Source organism: Gallinula chloropus (assembly GCF_964237585.1).
Source record: "Gallinula chloropus genome assembly, chromosome: 14".
Lineage (NCBI taxonomy): Eukaryota > Metazoa > Chordata > Aves > Gruiformes > Rallidae > Gallinula > Gallinula chloropus.
Genome location: NC_140099.1, coordinates 3,906,549 through 3,929,289, shown reverse-complemented (window position 1 = coordinate 3,929,289; position 22,741 = coordinate 3,906,549).

Sequence of the window (22,741 nt, the reverse complement as noted above, 5' to 3'; positions counted from 1 at the left end):
TTGTTACGTGATTAAATGTGGTTTTCTTACTCCTTAGTGCTACTCCTCTTCCTTTGCCTTTCCTTTGCTCTCCCTGACTTGTGGTTTGATGAAGAATGATGCTGGATCACTGGGTGGAATAAATTTATGATGGTTCAGAGCACAGTTTAGGTGATCTGACCATGTGATTGCCACTGGTGAGGTAAAATCAGGCACTAGTGACCTTGTGCTGGATGAGGGTTTGGTGTACCATGTGTTGTCCAGCCTGCTCTGCCTAGCCATTGCTTGTTTTCTGCTTGGATTGCCAGATGCCAGCCTAGCTCATGAATATCTGTGCCAAGTCCACAGGTCAATTACTGTGCCAAGGGATGATCATACAACACCACAGAGGAGATAGTTACAGTGTTATCTGAAAGCAGCTAAACCCCATGGTCTCTCTTCTCCCATATCAGCCAGTTCAGCACTGGGAAGGGGGATGGCTGTGTGCGCTGCTGGAAGGACATACTGACAGGAAAGCTGTAGGTATGTGGTGCTTCTGATTGATGAGCAGACCTTCTGCCTGTTGTCCAGGCACAGGTCCTCAGCAGGAGACGTGGTGTGGGCTCTGCAGTGCTCCAGGCTGTAGCAGGCTGCTCTGGAAGGCACAGGGCTGCTGACCCTTGTGTAAGGCCAGTGATCCGGGCTGTCACTGCAGCAGCAGCAGCTCCTGGTGCCAGTGGGGAAACGTGCTTTTAGCTCTCTGGAGGGGACATGCCAGTTCCCTCTCCTCTGACCCCCAAAGGAGCCAGAAGGTCTATTCCTTGTGGATGCTGTGGCTGATTTTGGAGTGGCCATTGTGTGTGTATATTTGATTTCCTCTGAAGACAAGAAGAAATCCTTCTTTTCCCTGTACTCCATTTTTATTCTTGCCCAGCCATCATCACCTGCTGCTCACTCCTTCTGTCTTTTGCAAGCTGTGGGTGGCCAGGCTGGGACAAACCACAAGCCCTGAAGTGCTTTCCCTTCTCCTTCTCCTACATGCCCTTGTAAGAGCCCTAGAGAGGGTGGATCGCTGTGAGAACATGCAGCAGTGACTGGAAACATCTGTTCCAGGCACAGAATAAGCAGAAGGAGTAATTGTTGCAGTGCTGCTGAGGGTTTGGGAGAATGGGAGGGACAGATGAGGACCTTGCTATCCAAGTCCCCATCGTGGACTGTGTGGTGGCATGTGTTGGGGTGTCTTGATGCTGGGTGTCACTGCCCTGGGCAGAGCAGCAGCAGGCAGGGCATGCAGTGATCCCTGTTGGGGAAGTTGTCCTCTTACTGGTGGGGAATGGGAGGTGGCAAGAAGAACCAGCATCCCCCCCCCCCCCCCCCCCCAGCACTTGCCAAGGGCAAAAGCAGAACAGATGCTGCTGGTTGAGGGCATCTGCCTTGGAAGGGCACAGAGATCCTGTGCAGGGAGTCAGCATCCACTGAGCTTGTCTGGGAGGCTTGTCTGGTTGGGGTTGGCAGAAGCAGACGTTTCTATAGCATGCCTACCAGTGACGGCGCAAGCTGGCACAGGGTGCTGGAAATCACTTGTTAGCCTGGGCATATCTCCATCTATAGCCAATCTGTGCAGCACCCAGCCATGCTGAAGAGCAGGGATGTGACTCTCCCTGGGCCTGGCTGGTAGAACGTAAAGCACCGTATGGAAGCTGATGGCTCAACCTGGCTGTGTAAGGTGTCTAAAGAGAGAGAGGGAACACAGGGCCCACCCACTCCTTTAAACATAAAGGAGGATGTGTGGGTGCCATTTCCTCAGCTACTGAAGCTGTTGTTTAAGTCTCTCTTCAGTAGTACTTCTGCTAAGGGGGCAGCTGGGAAGAACTTTTGCTCTGTTAACTTTCAGGTGAGATTGGATTTGAGATCAGAACGTGACCTTTCTTGTTTAGTTCATATTCTCCCAGCAAATTCTGAATTTTTCAAGTTTGATGCTTCTGTTTATGTCTATGAGATTTCTGCTTTGAACTCTTGATCACAGTGCATTCCTGATATATCACTCTCTTGCCTATTGTCCTATTGGGGCTTTTTTCAGAATTCCCCCCACCTATTTTATGTCTCCTCCTTAACTTCTCAGAAGTTAAGCACTGGAATTTTTCACTGCTGAATCTAAGCATTATTTCTGCTACAGTGCCTTTTTTTAAATACCCTGGTAGTTGCTTAGTCCCAGATTTCTAGATATCTGTCTCATTTGCAGTACCTAATTTTGATGCTCTTCAGACTCAGGTACTTTGCAGGCAGAAGCCCATGGAACGTGTGGGCAAAAATCATGCAAATGGAGTCCCTTATGGCTCAAGTTCAGCAGACAGAAATTAAAGTGCATGTAAGTCTGGAGTACTTTTGGAAAATGCTTCCTTCCTCCTTAACTATCACTTTAGGATTCACAAGATTAGGGTGGTTCTGCTAGGGAAGGGAGCTGTGAATGTAGTGGATGAGTTTGCCTGGTCATTTTTTGTCCCCTTACGATTCAGAACAACGAGCCACATCATTAAAACTCGGTGCATGTGTGCTTGATATTAAGCAAATTGGATAGCCCTGAGATTGCTTATTTCTTCCAGAGATACAAGGATGAATTGAACCAAAGCAGTTTGCAGCCCGGCGCGTTTCAGCTCAAGGCTGCTAATGACGCATCCTAGAAACACAGAGCATCAGCAAGTCCTTTGTACTTTGCTAATATTTTTCCTGCAGGAACATGAGAGCAATTACAGCTTGGAAGGATGGGAGCTGGAAGACTGGAGGAGATGAAAAATTTTCAAGAGGAAAACAGGATTTCATGAAGTGAAGGCAGGGGGGTGTATGTGGGTGGGTGAGGGAGCAAGCATCTGTAAATAGTTGGCACTGTGGCAGCTGCTTTTGAAATATAGAGAGATTTGGAAAGAGAGAGGTAGAGCAGCTGCATGTTGTGCGTATGTTTTATGGAAAAGGGAGGAGAGTGCTGTGCTTGTGAGGGAAGGAGCAAAACAGCAGAGCTAGGCAGGAATCCACAGAAAGGGTGGCAGAGAAAGTGGGGCACAGAGTGAAGTTGGGGAAGAGAGATTAATTCACAGAGATTTTCAGGAATGAGCATAAACCGTAGTGCAGCTGGTGTAAAATTCCCTGCCTTGCTAGTGACCTCCGGGGAGGGGAAAATTGCTGTTGCTGCCTGCCTGTGGTTCCAGCCTGTCCTCCCTTCCCCTGGTTTAGTTTTGATTTATAGTAATAAGAAATTGGCCTTCCTAAGAGCAGGTCAGGGTGCTCGGCTGAGGGATTAAAGCCGAGTCTCTGACCTCTGAGCGTATTGTAATGCTTGTGAGTCATTGCCTCATCCTCTGTATTGGCAGGTTGATGGATTCCTAACTAGGTTGTTAGTGGCATGTCGGTGTGGCTCCCTGAGATGTGCCTTTTGTGTTTAAACTCTGACTCGGAGAAACAAGTTCATTTCAGGCTCTTTGTGTTTCTCTCCTCCTCCTTTTCTCAGCTTTTTCCTTCTTTAAATGTAGACTTCTTTTGACAGATCATCTCCATGGTAACTAACAGGACCGGGCTGCCTACAGAAATTGTAGTAATAAAGTGGTTGGTTTTTACACATGATGAAAAGATGATGAAGCACAATGATAGGTGATAAAGACACAGGTAATTGCTCTAGAATAATATTGCTGCCAAGAAGATGACTGAACTCCCACACAGAAGATGAACAGATGGTGTATTTATTGAAATTCATAGGCTGTGAGAAGAAAAATGTAATTGATGGCTGTGTAGGTTTTGTTGCAGTTTACTATGCGGTGAGCAGGGCCAGGAGCAGCGTGCCGGCAGATGGAGCCCCTATGCAGAGCCACCACCGCGTCTTCACCCGAGAACCGGCTTGTCGCTGGAGATCAGAATTCCAATCAGAGCCATAAAAGCAGCCGAACCGCTAATTGCTCTGATGCATTTCGCTGTTTTAGAGCTGTCACGCAGCCCTGTTTTATTTTAGGAAGGGTGTAACGCTTTGGTAAGAGCAGTGGTGGTAAATGACACTCGCATGCCGGGAACGGCAGAGCCGAAAGTGGAAAAGCAAAAGCTTCTCAAACTTGGGTTTGAGTACAGGTTTCTCAAGGCTGGGTGTGCATTTGTGTTACTGAGTGGCAGCTGTCCCTTCTTTGCTGACCTGCTTGCTGGAAAGACTCTTCTGGTAGGGCAGCCTATTGTGCAGAATCCACAGGAAGACAAGGGCAGGGTGGTTTCCTCTCTGTGTTTTCAAGTATTAAGATAAAACTGGTCAGTTTGATGCTGGGGCTCATGTCAAAGTGTTGTCTGCCTGTGCGTAGCAGTGCTGTGGATCTGGTTTGAATGGCTACAGCGCTGCTTTGTGGCATGGCGTTGGGGTCCTGGGTGCTGAGTGATGTGGTATCCCCTGCCACAGGGCTTGGTGCCTTCAGTTTCCCAAGAGGATTACTTCAGTGCTGCCAGAACAGCATAAATGTCCATGGGAATCGTTGCCTGAAAGGTCTGTCTTTCTTGGAGAGCTGTGAATAACCCTACTTACAACAAGGAGTGCCAATTCTAGAGTGTCAAGATTTTCCCCCCCCCCGTCTCTAACAAATGCTAACTGCTGGGAGAAATACTGTTGGGAGCATCTGATTGAGTTGAAGAGCTGGTGGCAGGTTGTTGCCTTCCCTGCGGCTCCTCAGTTCTCAGCAGCTTTAGCACCCCTGTTGTGCCTCTGCTAACTCCCAGAGTACTGTGATTTATTGGTGATAATGTCTGGGTGCTGGTTAGTATATGATTCTCTCCTCTTCTACAGTCTGGTGCTACTTTATTGATTGTGTAGCTCATTGTCTCATCAAGTTTCATAAGGAAACCACTTCCCCTTTGGGTTTACATCCAGCTGCACCTACTCCTATTGACTGCATTGGGAGGCATTGCATGCAAGGGGCTTTCAGAGGGCTTATAAATAAAAGGAGAATCAGGTTCTTTGTCTTAACAATGGTAATGTCAATGAGGATGAAAATAGCAGTGTAGGTAGTATGGAAGAGTGTCTCTCCAGGACACTTTGCCCTAGGGAAGAAACTAAAAGTTGTGGGTTCATCACTTGACAGTATTTGTGTCAAATTCACCCTTTTTTTTTTTTTTTCATTTCTTCTTTCCAGATTGGCAGGGCCCCCACATCCTCTGTGGCACCTGAAAAACCTGATTTCCATGCAAATTGCTCCCGTTTAGGTTAAAACACTGCTGTCATCGTTCTTTTTTTCAAACTTCTTTCCTTTTCTTCCTGCAGAAAAGGCTGGGGGGGGGGGGGGGGGAGAATGTGAGGAGGGGGAAGGGGCGGGGGGGGGAAGTTACCTAAGTGATACACCTTCTTCATACAAGATTAAACAGAATTGTGCTGGCAGTGGAAAGATATGCTTTTTTGAGACCTGTCAGCCAGCCAACAAGTGGAGCGTTAAGCTAGAGCTGCCAGAGAGATGCACTGTGTTAATAAAAGAAGGAATAGGAAGGGAAGAGTGTGAATCTGAGCACTGAGACTGGCCTACCAGCTGTACTTGAGCAGTTACTCCAGTCCCTGAAGCATGCTTGGTGACTCTCCTTGTGGTGACTGGTTCCTTAATGAGCCTCCTCATTTATTTTTGGTGTCAGCCATTCCCATTGCTAGATCCAGGCACCTGAGAGGCCCTGACAACCTCACTGGCAGGGTCCAAGGCACCTAGGCAGTCTGGTGGGGTTCTCTGGAGAAGATGGTAGCCTGGGTGTTTCCAGCTTCTCTATGTCAGGCTGGCTTTGTTTGCTGCCCAGCTGCTGGCCTCTTTTTTTTCCTTTTCCTTTCATTCCTGTGCTGCCCTTCACCACAAATTGAGTGTTTCAGGCAAAGCTGATCAAAACATATTTAATAAAAACTCATTTTTCTGGCAGCCAAGCTTGGCAGCATCAAAGAAATAGGTAAATAGAAAGATACTGTCATTTTTTTGGGAGAAATTCTTGTTTTCGAAGTTGGAAGCTGAACTGTTGTCACTCATCTGGAGGGGATACCTTTCTTACTGCTTTTTTCCTTTTCCACTTTAACTTCTCTTCCTTCTTCCTTGCATCTGCATTCCCCCTCCCCATCTTGTTTTTCCTTACTTGGCAGTAAAAACTGTTGGAAAGGTCAAGGGAATCCAAGCTGATGTGAAGATTTCCTCTCCAAGTTGAGTGCTACTTATTCAAAAAATTAATTGGATGTTTTTCAAGGTACAAAACAACAAGTAGGACTGCAACCTTGGATTTTAGGAAGGCTAATTTTGACCTTTTTAAGAAACTGCTCAGAGAAATCCCATGGGACAGGCCTCTGGAAGGCAGAGGGTCTAATAAGAGCTGGCTGATATTCAAGGATCACTTCCTCCAAGCTAAGGATCAGTGTATCCCTAAGAACAAGAAATCAGACAAGGGAAGCAGGAGACCTGCTTGTCTGAGCAGAGAGCTTCTGCAAAAGCTCGAGTAGAAGAGACTGACCACTTGGGAAGATGACAGGAATGCTGTCAGAGTATGCAGGGATTAAACTAGAAAAGCCAGGGCCTCCTTGGAGCTAAACCTGGCAAGGGACATCAAGGTTGATGGCAAGGAAGGGTTTCTTCAAGTATATTGGTAGCCAAATCAAAACTAGGGAAAATGTGTGCCTGTTGTTGAGTGAGGCAGGTGTCATGGTGACAGAGGGTGCACAGAAGGTGGAGTTACTGAATGCCTTCTTTCCTTCAGTCTTTACTACTCAGGAGCCCCAGGCTTTGATGGTGACAGAAAATCAGGAAGACATTCCCTTGGTTGAGGAAGATCTAGTTGAAGTCCAATTAAATAAACTGGGTATTCAGAAGTCCGTGGGTCCTGATGGGAGGAGAGTGCTGAGGGAGCTGGCAGAAGTCATTGCTAAGCCACTCCTCCATCATCTTTGGAGAACAGATGAGGTGCCTGAAGATTGGAGGAAAGCCAATGTCACACCAATCTTCAAAAAGGGCAAGAAAGATGACCCAGGAAACTACAGGCAGTCAGCCTCACCTCTATCCCTGGAAATTGTTGGAAAAGCTCGTTCTGGGGGTCATCTCAAAACATGTGGATGAAAAAAGCTTATCAGAAGTAGTCAGCAGGGGTTCACCAAGGGGAAGTCATGTCTGATTAACATGATAGTCCTCTGTGTGGGCATGACTGAATGGGTAGATGAAGGGAGGACAGTGGACTACCTTGCAGAAGTCTACCTTGACTTCAGCAAGGCTTTCCACACCATCTCTCTCAGCATCCTCACAGGCAAGCTCAGGATTGTGCATTAGATGAATTGGCAGTGGGGTGGATTGAAAATTGGCTGAAAAACAGAGCCCAGAGGGTTGTGATCAGTGGCACAGAGTCTAGTTGGAGGCCTGCAACAAGTGGTGTTCAGTGCTGGGTTCAGTTCAGGGGTCAGTGCTGGGTCCAGACCTGTTCAATATATTCAGCAATGACTTGGATGAAGAGAAGGAGTGCACCCTCAGCAAGTTTGCTGATGATACAAAACTAGTAGGAGTGGCTGACATGCTGGGAGGCTGTGCTGGAGAGTTGGGCAGAGAGTAATCTTATGAAATTCAACAAAAGCAAGTGTAGGGTCCTGCACCTAGGTAGGAATAACCCCACGCACCAGTACAGCTTAGGGGCTGACCTGCTGGAAAGCAGTTCTGTGGAAAAAGACCTGGGAGTCCTGGTGGACAGCAGGTTATCCATGAGCCAGCAATGTGCCCTTGTGGCCAAGAAAAGCAATGGCATCCTGGGGGATATCAAGAAAAGTGTCGCCAGCAGGTCTAGGGAGGTTCTCCTGCCCCTCTGCTCTGCACTGGTGAGGCCTCATCTGGAATATTGTGTGCAGTTCTGGGCTGCCTGGTTCAACGACAGAGGGTTCAAGAAAGGGCAACAAAGACAATTAGGGGACTGGAACATCTTGCTCACAAGTTGAGGCTGAGGGACTTGGGACTTTTTAGCCTAGAGAAGACTGAGGGGGGATCTTATGAATGCTCATAAATACTTGAGGGGTGGGTGTCAGAAGGATGGGGTCAGTCTTTTTCCAGTGACAGGACAATGTGAATATAGGAAGCTCCACCTAAACATGAGGAAGAACTTCTTTACTGTGAGGTTGGCAGAGCGCTGGGACAGGCTGCCCAGAGAGGATGTGGAGTCTCCATCTCCTGAGATATTGAAAACCCACCTGGATGCTGTCCTGTGTGACCTGCTGTAGGTGACCCTGCTCTGGTAGGAGGGTTGGACTAGATAATCTCCAGAGGTCCCTTCCAGCCTCTATCATTCTGTGATCCTGTTTATCATTCTTTCCCCCCAATGTAATGGTTATTCTTGGACTGGGTTCTGCCTCAGGTGGGCTAAAGCTTCTGTGATTCTCTTGCCCATCAGGGCAGAGCTGAGCTGGTGCTTTGTGCAGTGGGCCCCAGACCTCTCCATCAGACAGCAAAGCCCAGCTCTGAAACTATCTGTGTCTCTTGAGTATCCCACTGATTGCACACATGTGGCTGAGGCTGAAAGATGGAGGCTGTTTTGCCATTGCTAGGATGATGTTACCTGGCCAAAAGAACTACTGGTAGGTGTTGATCCTTCAGGCTGGAGGAGATGGTGGCCTGGTAGAGGATTCATTAACCAGAGCGGTGACCTTTCCCTGTGCTGCTTGGCATGAATTGAGAGCACAAATACAGATAAGGCTCCAGACTGATGCCTTGCCCAAATTTAGGGGACAGCTTGGATTATGTAATATCCTTTAGACTTTTGTACAGTTGGGTTGCATTACCAGGGAAGTGGCATTGACTGGGGTGTGTGTATAGCACACCAGTTGGGTTGGCATGGTATGCTGTTAGCTGCTGGGTGATTTGCAGTGTGAAATTGCTTTCAGATACCGTGTCTGCTGGGAGAGCTGCCCCTGAGTTCAAAGCCAACGATCAGGAAGGTTTATTTGACAGGTACAGCTACTGGAGCAGGTTATTTGTTTGACCTAGTGAGTGAAAGCTGCAAACCCAGCAGTTAATTTTTCATCTTTTGTTAACACTTTGCACTCTTACTGCTTCAGATTATTTTTAAATTTAAAAACAACTGAAGAAGTTTAAACAAAAAAAGGCAATCTTATGCACTGCCAGAAGAATGCCTGTGCTGTGTCAAAGCAAAGATCCCTGATCCTGGCAGGTAGCAGGTACCTGGGGAGAATGTTTAAGAGCAGAGTTTGGCTGTGTGTTCCCAGCTTCTGACAATCAGCAGTCAGGGGACATTCTAACCCAGAGGTTTCAGTGTGGCTGTTGTGTTTGATAGCCCGTGATGAACCTGTGCTCCATTTATCTGTTTACTTTCTGAACACATTCATGCTCCCAGCCCCTGCAACATCTTGCAGCAGTGAGTTTCATGGTCCTGTGTCACGTTAAATGGTATTTCTGGGTGTTGTGCTTTCTATGTGATGCTTACTCATTTTGTTGTGTGCCCTCTCATTGTTTTCTAGAAAGGAGTCCTTACAATTCATTCCTTACTTGCCACCTCCATACCACTTACCATTTTATTACCCCTCCATCCCTGCCCTGATCCCATAATTGCCTTTCTCTATCTGAAAGTCAGGTTTTTCCTTCAGTAGAAGTTATCTTGGACTCTACATTATCCCAAGTTGCCTGTCTCAGTGTAGTTCTATTCAAGACTTCTGCACTGTAGTGAAGAAAGGGCTACAGTATGGATTTGCAGTGCCAGTACTGGTTTTGTAGTCATCTTCACTAATTTAAGTAAGATTCTTTATTTGCCTTGCTGCTGAACATTGAGCTGTTTTCAAAGACCTGTTAGGACAGTCACCAAGATCCCTCTTCTGAGTGAAAACAGCTGAATTGCACCCCTGGGCTTCTCTGCAGGTAACAACAGTGCAAACCTTGCCTTCCCTACTCCAGGCACATCATGCCTGTTCCGTGTGCACCTTCATCATCTCTGACCCCCCCAGCTCTCAGGGAAGCGTCCTATTTCTGCAACACTTGAAAAAGAGCCGTAATTAATTTTTTATGCTGTTAGGAAGCTGATTCCCACAGATGTTTTTTGGTTTCCCCTCCTCTGATTCCGCATTTAACTCTGCCAGAAGTTTGTGCTTTTTTCCTCTCCCTCCTCTGAACATAACATTTGCAACCTGAAGGAGATTCTTCATCCCCTTTTTGTCTTTATTGCCAGTAATTGCTTTAAGCTGCTGTTCAACCCCAAACAACAAATTGATTTGGGTTTTTTTTGTTCACTTTAAAGACTTATGAATTGATGATATAAGTGTCATGATGCTTTCCTGTAGTACCTGCAACACGGTCTCCTGCAAGTATTTCCATCTTTCTGGCTATTTCTTTTTACTGCTGCACTGATGTTTATGCAGTTCAAATCCAAGGTTATTGCTTAGATTTCTGTGGGGTTTTTTTCCTTTGGTAGGGTTGTTGAATAGTGAAAAGTAGCTGTTCTCCTGTGGCACTGGGGACTGGCTGCTTTTCTATTAAAAGTTTTTAAGTAGTTATTTATAACACCTAAAAATACAGTGTTTTCATCACGCTTCCCAGTCTGTGTGGGGTAACTGTAGTTTCAAATCATTCCTACCTTCTGTCTACATGCCCAGTCTCCTGTAGTCCTGTGGACAGCATCACAGGCTGGATGGTTTTAAACTGATCTTAATCCGTACTTGTTTAACGTATTGTGCCATTTCCCCACTGGCCTTGCTTGCTCTCACATCCTTCTGTGTCTCCTATTTGGGGAGTTACAGCTTCCTGCTGGGGTCTGTCTTCCCTTGAGCCTTATCTTGCTGTCCCCCCACCTTATCTTGCTGTCCCTCCCTGCTCTCCCTCAGCAGCATGGGGCTTGCCCTCTGGGAGATGTGACAGGTGGGGGACCATGGTGGATGCAGCCCTTGTCTCTGCACTCCTTGGCACAGTGCTTTTTGGCTCTGAAGGTGGGGCATTGCCTGATCTTGTAAGCTCTTGTCCTTTGGTGTAGGAAATACCCCTGTGCTGTTGTGTAAACCTGGAGTTTACCTTAAAGATTGCACACAGTTTTGCCCCCCTCATTTCCAAGAGGATAGAAGAAAACTGGAAGAGGTCCCATGTAGGTGACTAGGTCAACAGTGTGGACATACCTGATACTGAGCATGACTGATAGACAAAGACTCAAACTGGGAAAAGAGATGAACTTTGAGGGATCATCAGATACCACAGACTTACCTGAGGTGGGCAGGGAGGGGTTGTTCACTGCCTCACAGGGCCTGGAGTGTATCAAAAGGAGCTGCCTTCAGAAGGAAGTGGAAGGAGCTAGACCTTCATGCAGTGGGTGATTTGCAGAGGTCTGTTCTGAAGGATGCATTGTGTGCTAAAAGTTCACCCCAGTCCAATGTGAGGCTCAAAAAATCCTTAGAAATGAACTTGGTTGCAGGTGGGAAGGCTACTCAGGAGAGGGCACATGTGGCTGTCCTGCTCTTGCTCTTTCCTTAGCATCGACACACTAGAGAACTGGCTGAAGAAGAACCAAACTAAGTTCAACAGAGAAGTGTGGGTTCCTGCACCTATGAAGGAATAACCCAGGAATTGCCACACAGGAAGTTCCACCTGAACATAAGGAAAAACTTCACTCTGAGGGTGTCAGGCTGCCCAGATTGGTTGAGGAGTCTCCTTCTGTGGAGATGCTTAAAACCAGCCTGGACATGATCCTGTGCAACCTCCTCTAGGTGATTCTGCAAGGCATTGGACTAGATGATCTCCAGAGGTCCCTTCCAACCCGACTGTTCTGGGATTCTGTGAATCCTCTTAGGGCTGTGGTTGGAAAGCAGGCTGCTTCCAGGGAGAGAAGAAAGGCAGCTGCTCCATTCTCATCTTGTCCAGAAGCTTTTGCTGTAGGTTTTGATTTACAACTCTGATCTCCACCAGACCTTCACCTAATTGAGTAGATTGACCCTGGCTCTTACACAACAGGCAATTAATCAAAGACTGACTAATCATCTCTCTCAATGGTTGGCACCTTACAGAAAGGCTGGGAATTCCTTACCTGCTACTTCTGCAAACCAGTTTTATGCTCTGAGATTTACAGCCAGTTAACTCTATTGAATTCTGTATATTTACTGTAAATTTTAATTAATGTAAGTTCTGAAATGTAATAAAAGTTAGTTTACTTACTTAAGTTGGAATTTAAAAACTAAGTTCTATATATGCTTTAACCAATTCCATTCAATAGTTTTATCACACTACTAAAACTTTGCTGAAATCTGCCATCTCTCCCTGAAATTAAATACCTGGAAAATTGGCTGGTTGAGTCTGAACTTATTCTTTAGGGTTTAAAAGTAGTTTTACTGAAAGGTCTTAATTTTTATCTGGAGAACTTCCAAAGTTAATGTTTGACCCTGCTGAGATCAAGAACTTTACTTCTGAGCTCAGGTTCTGATTTACCAAGGTGCAGTAGTTAACACTCATTCAGTGATGTTAGCTGCCAACTATCAGGAGTTGTAAATTGAAGATGCACTGTGAAATAAGATGCAATTAATGAAAGCAGAATAAACACGGACAAGCATTTAATCTTCCCACATAGCCAAACTCAGTTATGTTAGCACAGCGTGTGCCAGGGCTGAAGCAATGGGCAGCGAAGGGATCTGGTTGGAGGTTGTGGCACTGTCCTGAGTCATCACTGATGTCCTCGTTGAGAATGACATGAGGGGTTATTTTTCATTTCTTTTTCCAGCCAGGTACAAGGTGCTGTGTGGTCCTCTGAGCCTTCATTTTTCTGCAAGAAAGGGTAAGCAGGCTGCACTTTGTTTTATTGATGCTGAGTTTCTCTTTCTGGTAGCAAGTGTTCAAATCTCTGATTTAACAGTGTTAATACACTTAATTAAATAAGCTAAGCTGACATGGGCAATTATGTTGGCTGTCTCTTAATGTACCACGACTTTCTTTTGGTTTATCTTTTGACCACCCAGAACTCTAGAGGTCTTCCACTGACTTTTTCCTTTGCTCCCTACAAATGAAGCCCGGAGAGAGTCATCCCTGCAATGTTGTTTATGGTCCTTGGTGCATGTACTGTAGAAGTTGTGTGCTTCCCTTGGCTCTCTCTTGGTGACTTCTATGTATTTCTTGTCACTTCTGTGACCTAAAGCATGTTGCTTACCACTGTAAGCACAATCTTTCATCTTCCAGTCAGGTTCCAGGCTGGACTACCCTTGCAACCTTGTCTTTACTGATAGTGAATCACCCCTGGGTTTTTCCTGCACTGGTAGTGTTGTGGCTGTCTATTCACTGTTTGATTTTCCTTTCATTGTTGCTAGATAAGTATATTGCATTCAAATGGAATTACACAGACTCTGGAGGCATAGTTGATCTGCTTAAGCCATGGATTCCCTGCATGTTCCAGCACGTGGGCATTTCCAAATGTGTTTGAGTTTCTGTTCAGAGTTGCTGAAGAGAGCACCATTGTTTTGATACCTGTTATTAAAGTATTCATTTCCCCCTCCTTTCTGTCTGCATCCAGACAAATCCTTGTTTCAGAGCATGGCTGGAGCTGGGCTGGGTTGGCAGTGCAGCCCTGGTGTCCTGCTTTCCCCTGCTTGCACTGGTGCCTTCCAGGCAGATCCCTGGCTGCCGTTCACGTGCACTGAGTATGGACAGGTGATAATGCTTCTGTGTGTGAAGTACCATGAAAGCTTGGTGATAACGTGCCTGGTGTTTTGGGCTCTTTGGCTGCCTGCATTTCCTCATGCATCTCCAAATGGTTCTACTGTGTGTCAGGGACAGCTGGTCCATTTCCTTCAGTGGGATACTGCTGCTTATCAGTGTCGCTGGGATTAGATTGTAGTGTTTGTACCTGGCAAGAGTTTGAATTACCCAAAGCTGCTCTGCAGGCACGTTCCTCTTCTTTGGCAGTGTTCTCAATCAGTGCATGTGTTGCTGCTGGGGTATTAGGTTCCGTCTCCCTCATCCCTGCTAAGATAGCTGTTTGGGTGCGTATCTTCCTCTCTGCCTCTCATATCACTTTCCATGGTAGAGTGGTTGCTCCTGCTCATATTCCAGGTATGCCTGCTGCATTGCTTTAACCTGTGTGCTGACTTGGTGTTTGTGTTCTTGGTCCTTCCCTGGGCAGGGTGTTGTCTGTGGCTCTGCGCTCACGTTTTTTGGAGTTAGATCAGCTCTTCTCCATCCTCTTGATTCCAAACTATTTAGCTTGGTGTTTCCAGAGTAGTAAGTGGACTCAATTGCAAGATGAAGAACACTGATAATCTGTTTCTTAATTTCTGATCAAAACCAGCAGTTTTTCTGGGGAATGACAGGCTCCCTTCATCTCATCTGCAGTTGTAATGTTTTTGGCTCTTTTTCTGGCAGCACTCTCACTGCTGGAATGTTATTTAAAAAAAAACAACCAAACACCACCCACTTTGAATGAGAAAAAGAGAATCCTTGCCATTGATTTTCAGGTCTCTAAACAGACTTGAACCATCCTGGTGTACCTTCTTTGGAAATCCACCTCTCGTGGTGTTTGAGTTGGCCTGTCTACTTGCTTTGTTTCTAGGAGTTGATTTGCCTGCCAGGTTGTCTTTGCTGGGCATCTCACTAGACTGAGTGCTGCTCCAGGCTTTCCTTCCTTCTGCCTTCACTGTCACAGTAGAATAAAGGTGGGTTGCAACAGAAACCAGAGACCCTGAGCTTCCCCAGAAACTTCTGCAAATTTCTGTGAACTGGAAGGCTCAGATCCACTGTAGTCAGTATTAAATTAGTGGGAAACCTTTTCACTGAACTGAGTGAGTGTGGAGTCCAAGCTTGACGTAGATTGAAGCCCCATCTGTGAAGAGTGCAGGTGCACGGGATTGTAGTGAGCCTGCCCACCAAGCAGCACGAGCTGGAATAGCCACAGGGAAACTGTTGGATCAAATTACTGCTGATTTAATAATCTAAACAGACACAATTTCTCTCTTTGCATACTTTGGCAAACGAGGTCAGATTTCTCTACTATAGGCTTAGTGGGCACGTGGATTTTGTTGATGTAGGTGAAGCCAGCCTTTTTGTTTGTGGGTAATGGTTTACAGTCCCAGTCCAGTTGGTTTTCAAGTGTGTTTTTTGCTAAAGAAGGCTGTGCATTTGGTCTGTGCCACTACATAGAAATTTTAGTGAGGAAATACTGTAGAGTCCAAACATGTGTTTAATTTTCTTGAGTTCAGGAAAATTCTATACCTGTCAGCAAACAGCAGGTGAACATGACTTAGGCAGAAATGTGTTGTGTAAATATTTCTGACTTCACGCTCATCTAGCACAAGCATCTTCCTTCCAGTGTGCTCTGCTGCTGCACTCTGCTAGCCCAGAGGAGTGGTGAATCAGGCAGACCCTGGGTGAGTTCAGGTAAACATGCTGGAGATGTTTCACACATGCAGTTACACCTTGGTAAGATGAATGAGAAATGAAGTCTGTTTTGCAAGGTTTTCTAGTTTGGGGGCTCTTCACTCAGAGGCCTGTCTCTGTTGTACAAGGTTCTCTCTACTATCTTGTGTTTCGATCGAATAAGGAGCAGAGGTGAAGAGTAATTTTAATTTGAGCCCAAGATGCAGGAGATGGATTTGGGTTTGCAAGTCTAGGGAGTGTTGAGGAAGGCTGAAGTAGTGAACAAAGTGAAACCCTGAGTTGTGGCTGCTTGGGGGCAGGTTCATTGCTATCCTGCTTTTCCTGCCCATTAATGGCTTTGTTCCAGTTGTGCATGTTGCTGCTCTGGTAGATACTGGTAGGCTGCTGTGGCAGGTGTCCCATGGCTGTTGCTCTGTGAAGGAATGGAACTGGCCATGCCAAAGTAAGCCCTCTTTTTCTTGGTGGTGTGTGACTACAGGGAACTGATTTTGCTCCAGGTTTGTTATGTGGTGACATGCATGTGGTGACATGCCTTATTACCCACAGCAGGGCAGGGGGGATCTGAATGACACTTGTCTTGGTTCAGCTCAGCATGGTAAGCTGCTGCCTGTGGGGAGGAGGAGCACAGGGGTGCGAAGGCACCGGGGACTTCACGTGGCTTTAAAGTAAAAAGGCAAATTCAGATCACTGAAAAAGCTCAGATGAAATACCCTGTCCCCCTGCCTCTCTGGCGTGCCTTGAAAAAGAAGAATTACAAGTCAATTTTCAAGGGGTTTTGCTCAGAGGTGCCTTGGTGAGGGGCTTTGGGTGAAGCTTTGAAAGAGAGCGTGGCTGGTCGGGCACCGGTTGGGCAGCGGATGCCTGAAAGGGATCTTGCTGCTTGGCCGAGCTGGGAGGACATCGTGTTGCTGGGGGAACCGGCTGCACCGTGGCTCCCAGGTGAAAGGATGTTTGATCTTTAAATAATGGTGTAAAGGTTTATGTGAAATACATTGTCTGGGGTTTTAAAATATCAGCTTGACATTTAGTGGGACATAAAGGGAGTATTTCTACAGTTTAGCTGGTGGTTGACAAACAATAATAAAAACTGGCTGGATCTGAAACTGTATTTGAATTTCTGCCCGTTGTGCTCTGGCTCTTCTAGCACAACAGTTTTGAAGAAAAATGCAACAGAAAAAGGGCAGTGTTGAGCTGACAAGGACGAGAGTTTATTCTCCTAACATTATTGTGGCATTATTCAGAAGTGATGGATTCCAGAGTAAAGTTTGGAGTAAGAGCGTAAAGTGAGAGAGCAAGGAAAGCAGTCGAGTGCATGGGAGTCGAAATGGTCTCCCATTTTCCTTCATAACTATGACAGTCTTGATGAATTCTGGGTTAATTTGAATAAAAGTGAATGAACATCATGTTAAAGAAAAGATGTTAAGGGCTACAGTGAAAGTTTTGAAGTGAGGAGCTCAGAAGTAAGGGAATAACAGAAGAATCATCAGGAAGAAGTTTGGAGTAAGCGACTTCTCTGGTGCAACATTAACTCCATGGCAGTGGCACAGATGGACCATGGTTTTCCTGGCTTCTGGATAAGTTGCATTGAACCCAAGGCTTTCGTCTCTCTTTGACATCTCATTTCACTGCCTTTCTTTTGGGGCTGCTACTCAAACAAGTGCCAAGTGTATGCACAGGGAATGGAGTAACCACAGCCCTCCGTGCTGAACTGCCCTGGCCCCTTCCTGCCAGGGAATCTGCAAATCCTTAAGGGATTGGTGTTCACTTCTAAATTAGCAGGGAAATTTCCCACTGATCTATCAGATGAGGAAGCTTCCTGGGGAAATGGAACTTGCTCAATCAGTTGGCTTCAGTGACTAGTCTGGCATAACGAGACTTCATGTTTCCCTTGTTGCTCTGTGATGCCCTTGCATATTTTTTTAGCATGGTGCCACAGCCACCATCTCCTGCTCTGGGACCTCGTAGGGCTGATCAGCATGACCACTCAGCCATGCCTGATGGTGGCATCACAGCGACAGGGGAGAGGCATTGGGTCTGCTGAGAGCACAGTGTCCCCAACACTGGCCTTTCCCCTGGGCTCTGCCCTTCTGCCCGCAGCCATCACACAGCCCAGGGAACCAGATTGACTCTCCTGTGGGCTGCTCCATGGAAAGTCTGGTGTGGCAAGACTCACCTAAGTCAAGGGGCTTGATGTCTGCTCAGCAAGGATGTTTTCCCCCTTCTCTGGAATTGTTTTTTTTCCCAAGTACCTTTTATTTTGAAGATCCCAGCCTGGACTACTGGATCTGCCAGGCAGCTGTTTTTATAACCAAGGTCATCAAAATGCCTTTTTGAGGAGGAAAAAAGGGTTGCAAGAGGAACACCTGCAGCAGATTGCCTCAGGGAGCAGTTTACCTTACAGAGGTGAGATACTGCTGATAACTGATTAGAGCCAATTTAAAAACTGCCAAAGGCCAGTAGCTGTTTTGGTTGTGAGCAGCCAGGCCTGCAAACCCCTGCTGAGGGGTAAGTGTGCTTTCCTCCTTCCCCCCCTTTCTGTCCAGTCTTCCCCATGCTCTCTCCCATCTTGGGCACTTTGAGAAACTTGGTTCAGATGTCCAATGGTTTTTTTTTGGTACAGCTCTTCCATGTTGTTTTTGAGGAGCACCAGATACTCTAGAAGCCAGGAAGAAAATTTTGCACTGATTAATAAATTGCTGGGAAGAGGTCCAGTTTCACAGCAGAGAGACCTTTCACAGGCAGACAGGGGGAATGGATTTGCCCTGAATGCTGGAGAAAAATAACCCTTCTACTGGGAATTAAATCTATACCCAAAATGCACATTCAAAGCAGCAGTTGTGTGCGCAGTGAGAAGAGGATGTGATCTCACAGTAAGTATCACAGTGTCTTCCTTAAAATAAAAAAATAGAAAAAAGGAAAATAATTGGGAGATTAAGTCCATTTTATATCCTTTTTGTTTTTTAATTTTGCATTGAAGTGTGCCTTCATAAGAGACAACCTCCAAGATGAAACCTTCAGCTATTAATGAGTGCTGTGCTTATGCTTTTTGCTCCAAGAACAGTTTTCACCCCATGTGTACAAACCTCATCAGCAAGCACATTGCTGCTGGTGCAGCTTTGCTCTTCCAGCTTGGGAGCCCACCAGGATGGAGGGATGGAGCAGGGCTGGGCAGAGCCTGTCAGGAAAATAAGGACTGGCTGAGGGCTGACAAGTACAAGGGGTAGGCTACTCCCTGGAGAGGAAACATTTTGGTTGAGACTGAACGCCCGCTGTGCCCCTTACTTCACTTTTCTACTGCAAGTCTGTGGGATTCAAAGGTGAAAAAGGTTTATTTCTAAAGTAGATCCAGAATATTTATGACCAGAGTGTGAATTTAAGCCGAGTAATAAATTATATCTCTGTAGAGAAGAGAATAATTACTTTCAATTTAATGATAAATGAATGGCAATTTGCCTTTTTTTCTTTTTTTTTTTAGGCACACTTTGTCAGGAAGATGTTCAAAGAAACACCTAGGTGAGAGCAGTAGGAAAGCCACAGGTGAGGCAGTAGTTTGTAAGCAAACCCTGTCAGAGGCAGTATAGGCTGCTTTCTCTCTGGTTCCTCTGGCTAGCATTCCTTTGGTGGCAGTCACATATTTACCAACCGGCTGCCTTCCTTCTTCCTTGGGACATTAAACCAACAAGCACAGGCAGAGAAAGAGCATGAGCACCACTCCTATGTTTGAAACTCAGGACGAGCTGTGCTGCTCTGAAGCTTGTGTGAACGCTGCAGGTAGGGAGCAACCTGTCCCATGAAGAGAGCCTGTGGGAAGAGCAGTTTGATTTGTTTTGCCCCTTTGTGTCAGCGTGATTTGGCTGGTAAGTGTGTTTTGGACAATTTGTGGCTATTTCTTGGTGAGAGGATAGCTTTTCTAGTTTGTTACTTTGGTGACAATTACAGCATGAAAAGCAAATCCAGTGTTACCAACACTTGCTACTTTGGGTTTACACACTGCTTTGGTTTTCTTGAAGTACAGTGGTACTGGGAACTGCAGGTGATGAGCTGGGAGTTAGCCTTTTCTTCTGTTTTCTGCTTTGACACTGTGCTGTTTCCTGCTCTCCCTACTGCTTTACAGTGAAATCTGGAATAAGACTGTAATTCCAGATCCATAATGAGTAGCACAAGCGCAGCACATCTGCAGTCCTGTTAAGCAGAGGGCACATCTGATCACTGTGCAAGGGAAGCCACAGATACTGACAGGTATTGGTGACCAAGGTAGGTTAAAAAAAAAGACCTAAATGTGACATGATGGCTGTAGGAAAAAATAGCTGAATGGGTCCAAATAAAACAGTGGCTCTGTGTGTTTGAAAACACTGAAGGAACATGATGCACTTTACTCTATTGGTCCTTCATGTCAAGTATTTTGCAAAATGTGTGTGGGGATGTTTGCTCATGTGGGCTGGACTGGAGCATCAGAGCTGCAGAAGCCCTTGATATACGTGGAGTCTATTTTAGTCTGTATCTGTTGCATCTGTTTTGGCTAACAGTCCCCTCTCTCTGCCTCCCCACTTCTCACTCTTCTTCTGGCTCTGAAGTGGCAGGGCTTTTCATTTATCCCTGAGAAGGGTCGGACGTCACAGCGTTTGCTTGAAAGAAACTCTGGCCAGATGCTTCAAAACTTGTTAACGCAAATGAATCCTCTGAGGCAGCACTGTGGTTGCTTTCATCTGGAGGGGGCCCTTCTTACAGGTTTTATAGTGCTGGGATCCTGCCTTGCCCATTGCTTTTTTGAAGGAATTATGGAGGCAGTCTTACATCATGGGCATTTGTTTTCTCTGAGATCATTCTTGCTCCCCCTTAGATCGCTGACAACTCTGCTTTTGATTTTCCATGCCCTGTAGAGACAGATATTTTGGGCATAAGTCCCAGGGTCCATCTTTGATGCAGTTTGGCTGAACTGAGATTAAGCCAGGTTGAGGAGTGCTTGGAATAGAAAGAAGGTATGAGGTAGGAAAGAATAAGGCAGGAAAGCACACAGAGGGAGCCAGCTGTTCTCCTGGCCACCAATCCCGCTCTGTTCCCTTCTTCCTTATGCCTGAGAGACTTCATTGCCTTCCCCTTATCACAGAGCCTTTGGTTAGCTGAGTGATAACTTCGGTTCACACCCTTCTCTAGGCAGCAAGTTCAGTGGTTTGTTATACTAATGTGGGCAGAGAAAAAGTTCAGGATGACATGGTAGAAGGTGGAAGTGCTTGCTAAATTCTTCACTCTGTTAAATACATGACTCTAGAAATTACTGGCATTTTTCCTCCAAGCATTTGTTTTAATAGCTTTTGTTATTGTTAGAACATATTTTCTCAGGGCGTGGGTCACTTGGTCGATACCAGAGGCCTAGAAATCTTCCACAATATGCTCTTTCTTTGAAACCACACCCTGCTTTATGAGCAGCTGCCTTCCTCTTCAGGGCTCCCTTTTAAATACCAACAATTCCTCCATCCCATCCCTCAAGATCTTGAGCCTGAGCTTGGTAGCTAGCCCAGGTCCCAGGAAGCTGTGTGGTGGGGCAGCTTGTCCAGTGTAGGTGCCCTCCATACCAGAGCAAAAAACATCTAAGGCCCCCCCCACCATCACTTGTGTCAATACCATCAGTTAATCTTGCAGCAAATGTAAGTGAAAGAAGTCAGTGTAGGGCCTTTGGCTTTTAGTTTCAGAGTGGTGGGTTAGTGTCTTCTGAGATGGAGTAAAGAGTGACCCAGGAGTGGAAAGGAAGAATCTGAATGCTAGGATTCACTCTGTTATTCAAACAACCTGATTTCCTTTGGCAGTTGTGTGGAAAGGTCATAGTCAGGGGCATCTTAGGTGATGTAGCATTTAGGGTTGTTAGATAGTAATTGGTGGCTTTTCATCACCACTGAACACAATTTCTTGTCTTGGCAGCAGCTTAGCTGTAGGCAATTCCTCTCTTGTCTGCCATTCATGCCTCTCTTTGTGGCCCCTTGGTTGTGCTAAATGCCAGACCGATCATCTGCCTTTGTGGCTGGGCTTAAGTGGAGGAGATGGAAACCTTTAGTGGAGCTGTAGAAAGGTTGGTCTTGTTTCTACTTAAAAAAAAAATTAAATAAATCAATTACTGTCCTTTCAAAACAAAATTAGCCACCAAAGCTGCCCTTTTAGCATTGCCAAGTAGAAGTTTCAGAATAAAGCAGGTGTTCTGCACTGCAGTGTGACAGCAGCTCTCAGTCTGGGAGGGTTGACACATACATGGTAGTCCCACTTTTCCTTTTTGGCCAGCGGTTTGCCAGAGCTGTTACCTGGGTGGCAGCTGGAAAAGGGACAGAGTGAGTTGAGAAGGCTCAAGAGATGTAGCACCAAGCCTGTAGGGAGTATTTCTTACTGATATTGGAAAACTTTCTTTTTCCTTCACAGGACAGGGCTTGAGGCATGGGCCCTGTGAGGGTCCTACTGTCCGCAGGCAGCTCTCGGCGGGCAGCCAGTCTCCTCTCTGCAGCGTGTGCCTCACGTGCTGTGAGTGCAGATAACGAACACTGTGGCATCTTGCTGCCCCCTCACTTCCTCTGGTAGCTTGTCAGATGTCTGTGGCCTACAAGGAGCCAACAAATAACAGGTCAAGGAAGGAGCCAGGCCTGTGTTTGTAGGGTGCCCTGCTTTCCGCGGGCACATGGCCTACTCACCACAGATGGGAAATCGTCTATGTATTAAGAGATTTGGTTTGATTAGCTGAAATCTCCTGTTGGCAGCACATTTCCAGTCCCTGGAGCAATGGAGATCAGACAGGTTGCCAAGGCAACGCGCAGCCTTCAGCAAGACGTTTACTGCTGCATCGTCCTTGGTCAATTGATGGAGTAGGGTTTATTTAGGTCTTTGGAGGGAAAAAAAAAGAGAAAGAAAAAGCTGTTGTCCAGCCTTTCACTGTGGTGAGTCATTCTGCCTTGGGTCAAATCGGTGGAACTAAGAACAAGGTTTTGTGGATGAGAAAAATAAGTACATGAGAGCATAAAGATCCCAATTAGATTCTTCTTTGAGGAGGTGAGAGCACTTCAGTTCTGAGTGGAGACAACTTATTCTTTGTTATCTCCCCCAAATAAGAAAAACAGCAATTGAGATCTTCCTTTCCTCTCCCTCTCCTCCCCTTTCCTCTCTCTTCCAAATGTAAAGTACTTATGTTTGTTTGTTAGAGTACTCTGGGCTCATTGTTGAATTCTTCACCTGTACCAGGGATCCTTCCAGTTTGACCTTCTGTCACCGCTTGGCTCGCTGCTTTCTGCTCCCTCCTCTTGCAGAAGCCTTGATAAATTCAGCTTATGTAAGTTTTCTTTTCATTACATTATTCCTCCTTTTGCACCCCCTGGGAGGTGGAAAGCTCATCACACCACCACTGTGAATATCACTGCAGCAGTGGTGCTACACCAAAAGTCTTTTGGGTCTGTTATTGC